This window comes from Carlito syrichta, unplaced genomic scaffold, assembly GCF_000164805.1.
Source record: "Carlito syrichta isolate Samal-C Ts95f unplaced genomic scaffold, Tarsius_syrichta-2.0.1 Scaffold302058, whole genome shotgun sequence".
NCBI classification, from domain to species: Eukaryota; Metazoa; Chordata; class Mammalia; order Primates; family Tarsiidae; genus Carlito; species Carlito syrichta.
In genome coordinates, this window is record NW_007246154.1 from 140,967 (window position 1) to 153,283 (window position 12,317).

A 12,317-nucleotide genomic window follows, 5' to 3' on the forward strand; every position below is an offset into this window, starting at 1 on the left:
ACACCACATGGGAACCAAAAATGCCCAGAAAAGTTTCCCATCCAGACCTCCCTATGCCTAACCAGTTGTACCACAAAGTTTACCTTGAAGTGGCTGTGCCAGGGTTAGTAAAGGAGCAGCTGAGAGACCATCTCATTCTAAAGGACTAACTGCAAGTTGAGACAAAGATCCTTTTTCCCTCTGAATCCCTCATATCACAGGCCAAAGCTGGGACACACTCTTCTGACCATTTCTTTTCTCCTACCTCATTGCTTTTCTCTTCTTCACACAAACCCTCTTTTTATTTTCAACTTCCCCTTTCTTTCTAGCACACAGAAGCAGATCTTCTGACTTCAAACTCATAGGCAGAAGTACATCTTCTCCACACTCTAGGAGAATCATAAGATCTGATGGACCATGTTAACTTTGATATGTTCAATTGTGGCTAAACAGATTTCAGCATTAAACAATCTTCTTTCTCCTGACTTTCTAGCCTTAATCAAGAGAGCAAATGAACATCCTTCCCTGCTCTAGGGAAGTCAACCCTGTGGCTTAGTCTTGGAGGAACATGGCTGCAAATAAGATATGAATAAGGAGGGAAGTAAGGTGGAAATTTTATAAGATTAAAATTGTTTAATTTTTGTAAAATACTTTTCTGATTACTTAAATTTCCAACTTTTGTGTAGCCATAGCTTACATTGGGTGATGGTTACTTTTATGGATCACCTTGACTTGGTCCCAGGGTGCCCAGATATATAGTCAAATATTATTCATTATGGCTCATGCCTGTAATTCTAGCACTTTGGGAGACCAATATGAGAGGATTACTTCAACCCAGAAGTTTAAGAACAGTCTGGGTAGCCGGGCTCAGTGGCTCAGCCTGTAATCCTGCGCCTTTGGGAGGCTGAGGTGAGTGGATTGCCTGAGCCCGCAAGTTCGAGACCCACATGGCAGCATGGCCTCAACTCTACAATAAATCAAAAAATCAGCCAGGCATAGTAGCGCATGCCTGTAATTTTGGCTACTTGGAAGGCTGAGGCAGAAGGATCACTGGAGCCCAGCAGGTCGAGGCTGTGGTGGCTGGGAGCGGCCACTGCACTCCAGTCTGGGTGACAGAGTGAGACTCCCAACTCAAAAAAAAAAAAAAAAAAAGAACAGTCTGGGCAACAAAGCAAGACCTCATCTCTACAAAAAAATCAAAATAATTAGCCAGGTGTGATGTAGTTTTAACTGCACTGGAGGTTGAAGAGAGAGAATTGCTTGAGCCCAGGAGGTCAAGACTATGGTGATTGTGATTGTGCCACTGCACTCCAATCTAGTTGACAAGAATGAGCCCCTAACTCTAAAAAAAAAAATTATTCAGTGCATTTTTTAGGGTTTTTTTCCTATATGAGATTGACATTTAAACCAATAGACTAAGTAAAGCAGATTGCCCTTTCTAATGTGGGTGGAACTTATCCAATAAGTTGAAGGCTTGAATAGAACAAAAAGTCTGACTGTCCCCTAAAAGAGAATTATTCCTGCCTGACCACCTTCTGACTCAAACTGAAACGTTAGCTCTTCATGGGTCTTGAGCGTGCCAAGACCATCTGAAGGATGGGGACTATACCACCTGGTCTCCTGGTTTTTCAAGCCTTTGAACTCAAGACTGGAATTGCACCATCAATTTCCAACTTGCCAGCTTACCCTGCGAATCTTGAGACCTGTGTGCCTCCATAATCTCATAGGCCAATTCCTTATAATAAATCTCTTTATATCTATCTATCTAGCTAGCTAGCTATAGCTATAGCTATAGCTATAAATCTCTTTTTAAATGTGTTTTTATATGTGTATAATATATATGTTTATACATGCATGTATATATATATCTCTCTCTTTTTATATATTGTAGAGAAAGATATTTATTATAAGAAATTGATTTATGAGATTGTGGAGACACATAAGTCTCAAGATGTGTGTGTGTGTGTGTGTGTGTGTGTGTGTGTGTGTGTACACTTCCTATCTGTTCTATTTCTCTGGAGAATCCTGACTAATACACTTTGGTTTTACTCTTGAAAAGTTCTTTCTCATTCACATATCAGGTAACTATTTATATGCAGCTTCTTTTCTTTTTTTAAAGATTCTGTTTCTCTTTGAAAGTCTTTGATCCATATGGAATGCATTTGAGCAAATGTTATGAGTTAAAAGTGCAAGTTGTTTTATTTTTTAAACATAAGTCAGTGTCCTCACAACCTTTAATATAGTCTCTTCCTTGGCTTGCACATGCTACAATTTTCTAGTATTTTGTTTCTTCTCCTTTCTTCCTGCTCCTAAATGTGAACGTCCCATATGTCTCTATCATTTTCCCTTTTCTTCTCAACCCTCTCTTCCTCAAAATTACACACATTCTGCATCAGTTATCTCCAACACGTAGGGACCGAAAAAAAGTTCAAAAGGCCGGAGGCTGTATTTGACTCTACCTTCTGGACTTTTTCACTAGGATCTAGCTGCAGCCCTCTAATTTAACATGTATATGCCAGATTTGTTATGTTTAACACAACCTGCTTTTATGCTGCCAAACACCTCAACCTGCCCCTATCTGCCCCTACCCACCCCATCCTGTTGATGGCATTTGAACTTTTGGATTATTTTGTCCCTTGAAATCCTGCGTATTCTTTGAGCCCAATTTGAAAGATAGCTTCTTTCTAGAACTTTCACTTTTTGTTCCTCCCAAATAAAAGACAAGCCATTTCTTATTCATCTAAATTCTTATAGCCCTTTGTACTTTTTAGTCAGGACAGGACAGGACTATCTCACTTGATCTTTTGTGATAGATATTTCAATATGCCAATTTATCATTCTATATTTATATGCTATATCTTGTTTGTAAAATTTCTGTGCTACCCAGTAAGAATACAAAGAAGTGATACTTTCTAAACAAAACTGATATCTAGAAGTAGAAAAACTGTATGATTAGGATTGGATAAATTGATCTTACAGAATTGACAAAACTATTCATAATCTAGGTGAAGTTAATGATCAGTTTTTGACCACGGCGTGGATTCACTTTGTCACTCCCTGTCTCCACTTTCCAGGTACAAACTGATGGACAGAATCCACATCATATATTTTCGTCTCGTCTGCATTATTGCAGTGGAGCCTGAAAGGCTATAGATCTTCAACACATATTTGTTAAAAGAATGAATAAATGAAAACAATGGTCATCTACAAATAATATGGGATGTATTGAAACAGGACCATAAAATACATTCTTAAGTGTCCTCATCTCTCAGAAGCATCCTCCCTACTGACTCTTCAGTGAGGTGGTGTGGTCACCTCTGCCCTAACCCTCAGCAGCCCAGGGTAACAAACAGGGAGTCAGCCAGTCTAGGAACCCTTCTTGCAATGTGCAATCACATGCATGTAGCCAAATTTTAATCATAAGTCTTATGCTACTTACCCCAGTCTCCAAAATGTTGTTTGTAAGAAATGACTAGAGCCATAACACAACAGAAGATGAGGAGTTCATTGGTGGTATAGACAACAAAACATAAAAATAGGCTGGGCATGGTGGCTCACACCTGTAATCCTAGCACTTTGGGAGGCTGAGAAGGGAGGGTTGTTTGAGCCGAGGGGTTCAAGACCAGATTGGACAACATAACGAGAACTCATCTTTAAAAATATATATAAAAATAAATAAAAAGTATCTTTAAAAAGCATTAAAACAGTTTTCATATACCATGGATCAAATAATTCCATATAACCCAAATGGCATGTAAACCAAAACCTCAACCACTGTGTGGCAGTGACCAGTGAGTCAACCTGTGCTTCCTTGTTATGGCCACTATTGGTATTTAAATTTCTAATGAAGCTCAGTACTAAATATGTGTCACCCAGCAGGAAGAAATATGGTCTAGGAAATGTTAGTATACATATAAACACCCCATCTTTAGTTAAGGGAAACAGCTCTCCACAAAGTACTCCCTCCCGACTTAACTGTAAATGGGTTGCTAATCATAAAAGCCTCAGGACAAAGGTAAGTGGCATAAATTCCTATTTACTGAATTAATATGACTGGTTCCCTGGGTGCCCTTCTTCTCCTTGGAAGCACTTCTGGCAGTCTGATTTGGGATTTTTATCTGGCACTGTTCTGAGACTGGGGCTTTGGGGCCTATATTAATTTTAGATCCCAGTCTGCAGAGATTAGTCAATTCTATGAACTCTAATGTAGTGGTTGAAATAGTTTTCAGGAGCAAAAGTGCTTGCTTATCTGATCCATACTCTTCTGTATGAATTCCACCTTAACATTCTATGTTAAGGACGAGTATGATTAATTCATTACCCAAGATTACAGCAGTATGCTAAAAGCTACCTGGAGGCATTTCTTTTGGTGTGAAATATTAAAGATTCAACATTTTTATCAGTGCTCCTAATTTATATTCCTAAGCCTGTGGGCTGAGAAAGGAACTTGGAAATATTCCATCATTTTTTGACCATCAGTCTGTGAAAATGTTTAAGAGGATTATTGTTTCAACCACCTCTTGATAAAAAAAAGAAGAACTCTATTCAAGAGGGATAAAATACAGAAACTAGAAGCCAGAGTGGCTTTATTTCCTTAAAATGGCATAGATCAGATTTTGACAATAGTGTACCTTGGAGTATCTGAACAGTAATACTAATAAAGGCTTTCCTGGCAAAGAGAATGATTAATACCTTATGATCACTAATAAATAAGAACTAAAATATAGAATCTCAAAGGAAGTAAATATGACAATACTCTCTATTGTCAGCCATTTCCAGAGCAAGGAAGAGAAGTTTGGATAAAGCAACTGAATTTCCAAATTCCTCTGAGGTGGCTTTAGAAATATACTTTAATTCTTAGAATTGAGTCCGAATGTGACTGAAATTCACCACCACTTCAAGTAAAATAAGTAATACTCTGAAGAATGAATTTAAGAACTGGAAAGAGTTCGCCACTTTTCAGTTCTGCCCTTTTGCTCCAGTGTCTGGTAGAGAAGACCAAGATGGCAGAGCTGACTTCAAGAGGGTTCAGTGCAAATGATGGTCTCACGCTCCTCTTTTGGTCGGTAAAGAGGGATATAGTTAGACATACAGTTAGGTGGTATTTTCTATTCTTTTTAAAAATCATTGACTATGCCTAGAGAAGAATGTACAAAATTTGCCAAGTTCTAGGAATAATTTTAAAGTAAACACCTGCATAGCTGCCATCCATTCAAGAAACAGAACAATACAATTCTTGCCTGAGTGTACCTTCTCAGTCACTGAAGGGTCTTATTTAGAAATATTTTCTAGAAGCTCAAGTGGAATATTGACTTTCTCTGCTTTTCAAATCATGTTCCCACTAAAAGTCTTTGCTGAGCTAGAGATGGTGTGTGAAAGGGTCATCACTGACTAAAACTAAGACAAGAGCTTCTTCCTTGCAAAGATGTCTTGAGAATTAATCCCTTTAAGAGTATTCTTTGGGAGAAAATCATTAAGAGACCATGGAAAAATCTGAGTAAGGTCCACACATCGAAGTCTTTAAAAGAATTCACACAATGTATACCCCAATTCAAATTCTTAGGCAGTTATTGAGCACTATATTAGTCAATGTTCTTTACAGAAAAAGAACCTATAGGAGGTAACTATATTTAAGAGGAGATTTACTATGAAAATTGGCTCACACAATTATGGAGGCCAAGAAGTCCGACAATGTGCTAACTGCAAGCTAGAGTCGCAGGAAAACCCATGGTGCAATTCAGTCCAAGTCTGAATGCCTGAGAACCAGCAGTGCTCACATCTGAGGGCAAGAGAAGATGGATGTAGAGCTCAAATAGAGAGCAAATTCACCCTTTATCTGCCTTTTTGTTGCATTCAGGCCTTCCATCGATTAGATGATGCCTGGACAAAATCAGCAGCACAAAATTTCTCTTGAAAGAGAAATTTTTATTTCTAAAACAAATATATAGAATAAAATGATTCCCCAAGTGGTTGTTTTTGGCTTTGTTTTGTTTTGATTTTTGGTTTGGCTAAACATGGCTTTTGGGGGAGGGGTGGAAATAGTAAAAAAAAAAAAAAGACTGATGTTTTGTAGACAAACAGGAAAATTCAAGGATATAACACATATCATCAATCAAGTACTTATAGGTCTCCAAATTCAACATGAATTAGACTAGGTGTCTTAGTCTGTGTTGCTATAAAGGGTTAATCAAGGCTGGGTACCTTATAAAGAAAAGAGGTTTATTTGGCTCACAGTTCAATAAGCTGTACAAGAAGCATGACGCCAAAATCCGTATCTGGTGAAAGCCTCAAGATGCTTCCTCTCGTGGTGGCAGAGATCACATGTGGAGAAGGAAACAAGGGGCGGGAGAGGTGCCAACCTCTTTTTAACCACCAACTGTCCCTAGAGTGAGAAAATTCCCCAATCCCCTGCAGGGAGGAGATTCATCTATTCATGAGGATCCACCCCCAGAGCCACTTCCCATTAGGCTCCACCACCCGACCAAGCTAAAGCACTAGGACAGTAGAAATCAGAAAAGATTTCTTTTTCAAGTATAAACATCTTTTGGGTCATCAGCAGCAATCTAGAATGTAGTTGGGCTATTGTTCTTCCATTAGAACTGGCCAGTTCTATAAATTAGGTGCCATTGACTGCACTTAGGTAGAAAGAGCCCTGGTGTGTGAGCCTGAAGTCAAGGCAATTACCTCTGTGACCTTTTACAAGGCATTCAAACTTTCAGGGCCTATTTTTTATTTAGTTTTTAAATTTATTTTAAAGATATGGGGTACAATTCAGGGTTAGGTATACAAATGTTCAGTAGGTAGATACCCTTGTTGATGAGGTGTGTCCATCCCTCCCCTGGCAGTTTCCCTCGACTTCCAATCCCACTCCCCCACCCCCACTGCAGTTTCCCATTACTGCCAATTCAGGGCCTGTTTTTTAATGGATAAAATGAAAGGTTCAGATGGGATTATTCTAAATTCCCTAAATCAATGCCTTAATCTTTTTTAAGAGTTGAAGTAGCTCAGACAAACTGGCTTCAAAGTAAATAATCCTAAACTAAAAGAAATCATGCAGCAGACCTATGATATTTTAATGTTTTTAGTTTTACTCTCTCTCTCTTTTTTTTCCCCTACTGATTGTTTAATCAAATGTAAGAACCTTCTCCAAGCCTCAGGTAAATTAGCACATGGTGGATTATACTGTAAGTCACTGTTTTGCTGGTCATTCCTGGAAGGTGTGAGATGAATTGGAACCAAATTCCAGCATGGTTTAGTAGGGCTTGGTGTGCTTGTTTACCAGATTGTTCGTCACTGTACATAAATAATTAGTTAAGCCTTATCAGACCCTAAGGGTAATTTGTCAAAATAATGTGTGTTTTTCCATTTTAGTGTTAACTCCCATTACATATTATTAATAGATTATTAACTTAGTATAAACAGTTTAGGGGAAACCATTCAGTTAGATTTATTTGTTTTCTAACATTTTAACGGGGCAAGAAAAAGTGATCTTAAACCACTGAGTAATTATACACGGTACACAAAGTTCACAGAAAAAAAAAATCTAGCTCATCACATAAACTAGCCAGAGAGGATATTATTTAATTAATTATAAATTATAACACCAGGCCGGGCTCGGTGGCTCAGCCTGTAATCCCAGCACTTTGGGAGGCTGAGGCAAGTGAATTGCCTGAGCCCAGGGTTTCGAGACCCACCCGGGCAGCTTGGCAAGACCTCGCCTCTACAATAAATCAAAAATTAGCCAGGCGTAGTAGCACACGCCAGTAGTTCTGGCTACTTGGAAGGCTGAGGCAGAAGGATCGCCTGAACCCAGCAGGTCGAGGCTGCGATGGCTGGAAGCGTGCCACTGCACTCCAGTCTGGGCGACAGAGTGAGGCTCCAACTCAAAAAAGAAAAAGATTTATAACTCCAAAAAAAAGTATTCCAAGTTCAGGATAATAACAGTATCCTATGGAGAACGACATCTAGAAAATAATGAAAATACAAATGGAAAACATATGTTTGAGTGCCTCCTTTAGTTAGAGCAAAGAAATAACAGCTCCATGTTTCATCTGCTCTGAGTTGTCCCAAGATTCTGGATATGCTGGTCTTTTGGAAATCTTAGTCCCACCTTAGTTGGAAGAAGAGTGGAAGATGCAATTTTGCATTTAGCTGAAATATTCAATCACTATCTTTCTTTCTTCAGAACTGTGGTCGGAACAGCATGTGCTTTAGGGACGGGAAAACACCAGATCAATTAGTAATAAAGATCTGCTTTTATGCTGGAGTCGTGGCTTTGGGGAATAAGGAGGAGATCAAGATGCATTTTCACAGTTGAGCACAGACAAGCAAGATAGATTGCTCTGGGATGGTCGATGGCTCTGCAAACATTGAAGTCAAAAAAAAAAAAAAACCCAGCAATGATATTCCTGGAGTGGATATTTACAAATGGAAATGCATTCAGCTTTGCTTGTGAGCACACAGCACCTGGCACTAATACTGTTTGCTTCTCTGGATAAATATCACTAGAATATACTATTAAGAGGAAAATACTAGAGAAACTACACAAAATTTGTGATCTGAAATTAATTTTTAAAATAGGACTTATTTGCAGAGACTTCAGCCCAGGATCTTTTTTTTTTTTTTTTTTTTGTGAGCTGGAGTCTCACTCTGTCGCCCAGACTGGAGTGCAGTGGCCGCTCCCGGTCACCGCAGCCTCGACCTGCTGGGCTCCGGCGATCCTTCCGCCTCAGCCTTCCAGGTAGCTGGAACTACAGGCGCGCGCTACCACGCCCGGTTAATTTTTGATCTATGTAGAGATGAGGTCTCGCTGCCCAGGCGGATCTCAAACCCGCGGGCTCAGGCAATCCACTCACCTCAGCCTCCCAAAGGCAGGGGATTACAGGCTGAGCCACCGAGCCCGGCTTGACCCAGGATCTTTTAATACTTCAACAATAGGAATGTCCATAGGTTTTGAAAGGAGAAATAAACGCCAAGCAGTGAAATTCATATTCCAATGATAGTATAAACCAAATAAACTGTGTAAAGGAATTTTGATTTTTCTAATTCTTCTCAGATTTGCTACAGATTTCTCATCCCATATGCAATAAAAAAGAAAGTCAACAGTTTCATTTCTAGATTGTTAGCCACGTCTCCTTCTTGCATTTTTTTCCTAAGGAAAAGAGATACAGCCTGTTTTGTGGATTGAGGTACCAAATCTCATAAACAATTCATAAGGATCTGAAGGGTCATACCCCTACAAGATGGGGTGCACAGGTGAGCTAGGTGAAAATTTGATTGTCTGCCTTCGCTGGAAAGAAAAAAGCAACAGCAAATCTTGTACAGAACAGTATACCTCTTTCAGAGAGTGAAGGTATTATATCCCCTTTGAAGATGGAGGAAAACTGTTATTGGAAGTTAATTTAAAATGAATACCTTGTTTATAATGAAGCCATCTGCTGTAACTGAGAATGGAGCAAACTTTATTGTCTTTTCAGTTGTCTAGTAATCAATAATCAACAGGACAGAGATTTCCTGGAAATTTAACCATAATTTTTAAAAAGTATGTATATTAATCTCTATTTTTTCCAATTTTTTTCATTATGAAACTTGAAATGAGCAACTCAAATTTTAAAAAAAGGCCTCTCTATAACAAAATCCCACTTAAGAACAAAACCAGATTTAAAACATATATTTTTAAACAATATGAATATAGAACCACATTAAAAATTTTGGAAAAGAGAGGAAAAACTCTATAATTACCTCTCTCTAAGATAATCACATTCCCAGTTTAATTTTTATTATATTTATGTTTCATAGTTTGTGTTTATGCTTATCTACATATTTTTCACTTAGCACTAAAACTTGAATTTTTCTGTGTTGCAAAAGAATGTTCATAACCATGTGTTTGGTAGCCACACTGAGTGGACTAACACATTAAATTAATCACTTCTTTGTTGCTGAACTTATAGGCAAACATGACCAAACCTCTTAAAATGTACATTTAAATAAGAATCAATCATCACTGAAAAATGTATTTACTAAATAGCAAAATGAACATACTGCAGCTGCGTTACAGAAACAAGCGCCGGTCCCCGGTCAGGTGGTTTAACTCAAACAAGCATCTTGCTCTGCCTCCCCCGGCACCTATTATTCTTATTGGTTTGATTTGAGTTGCATTTTTCTTCTGTCAGGCTCTGTTATCAGCTTCAGGGTACAGAGGGAGGCTTCTTCTATCGCTATACATTTTCAAATTTTATTTTCCCTTCTCCTCTTTTGAAAATCTATTACAGTGTCCTTTTGCCTTAGCTTTGTGTGATCTTTCTCTACTGTGAAGCAATGTGATAAATGCTTATCATCCAAAATATATATATATATATATATATATATATATATTTTTTTTTTTTTTTTTTTTTTTTTTTTGAGTTGGAGTCTCACTCTTGTCGCCCAGACTGGAGTGCAGTGACCGCTCCCAGTCACCGCAGCCTCGACCTGCTGGGCTCCGGCGATCCTTCCGCCTCAGCCTTCCAAGTAGCTGGAACTACAGGCGCGCGCTACTACGCCCAGCTGATTTTTTGATTTATTGTAAAAATGAGGTCTCGCTGCCCAGGCGGGTCTCGAACCCGCGGGCTCAGGCAATTCACTCACTTCAGCCTCCCAAAGGCGTGGGATTACAGGCTGAGCCACCGAGCCCGGCTCCAAAATATATTTTTATTGGCAAAAAATCGGAAGGTAAATGTGACACAACACATCTGCCATACACTCCTCTTGTGGAAAATTAAAAGTGCAACACCTATTTCAACAAGGTGGCTGGGCTTTTCTTTCTAGGGCAGTATTGCCAGTTCAATCCCTCAACCATATGGGAAAAGCTCCAAAAGTTCTGCCCCAGACAGTTATGGCAACAGTTAATTCCTTCTATGAATTAGAGGCTATTGAGCACATTTTTTCTCAAGTTTCTTTAAGAAGAAACAAGTTTTATGGATAAACAAGTTTCAGAATCACTGAATGCTGAGGCAATCTCATGGAAATTTAAGTTGTGAGGGGGATCCTGCAGTTACAAAGCTCTTCTGCCCTTATTTAACCAATGCTTGCTAAATATATTTTACGACAGAATCCTGTTTTCAAGTTAAAATCTATTTTTTACTTCATTGTTGAACTAATGTACCTAAAATCTGTGATGGAAAACACACGTGTAGCGCAGCACCATATTTTGCATTGACACATTTTTTAAATGACACACTTCTGCTCATTCCTTCATTTGTATTCCACAGTATTAAGCACTTACTGTTTACAAGACCCTGGGTTTCACTTCACCTTCTTCTACAATCTCAACCTGGATGCATTCTCCAGTCAGAGGAGCACTGATAGTAAGAAAAATGTTTTAACAACCCTATAGGCACCTTTGACCTTATATGATACTTCTTTGGAAAAGAGGGAAGATTTGTTTACGAGCAAGGCCTTCCGCATTGGTGGTGCCCTAGAGAACGAAGCCAGTAAAGAGAATCTTCCCCCTCACCTTCAAGCACTCTTGTCTGGCAATGCCCAAGGCTCACCTCTCCTTGGGAGAGTTTTAGACTATTAATTATGAAGAGAGAGGAGTTTTTCCCCCGTTCATCCATCCCCCAGAGGAGGACCAGCTGCTGGGTACCAGGCCTAGCATTCCTTTCAACACAGGAAATTAAGGAACATGTGATAAGAGGCTCTATTTCAAAGAGCTAGTAGAAGATGATCAATGATCTAGGAAATCAGAGTTGAAGAAGGAACATCAGTGTCTTGAAATGTTCCCTAGAGCTCTGACCCCACAAGGGTTTTTAACTAAATGGCTACTTAGTTTATTGGATTTACCCACACAGCACATATTTAAATGATATGGATGGGGGAAAGAACCTCTATGCTACATGGCAGAAAAATGACAAAAAGCTTTTGAAGGTCAGGGAACATAGTGCAATCACTTTAGACTAGTGGGAAAATGAAATTCTTCTCAAGACCTTGTAGACCTGATGGTGCTATCAATTTTAAAATGAACACAGTGCTTTTAGGAGGCATGTGTTTCATACTAAGTACTATGTACTGAATTATAATAGCTTTGGGCATCCACTTGAGAACTTAATGAATGAGTTACATGAAATGTTAATATCATTAATACCAGAGTAATTATTTATTTATTACTATCATCACATATTGCAATTTAGAGCTTAAAAAAAAAGAAGAAAACCACTTACTCTTATTTTGGTAACAGTCTAGGAACAATCTAGCATTATTCACCTAAAAACAAAAGGTGACTAATTATGGGATTCATTTTAGCTTCCCAAAATTTTTGTTTGTCAGCCAATCTCACCACCTCTATATAACCCTGCATA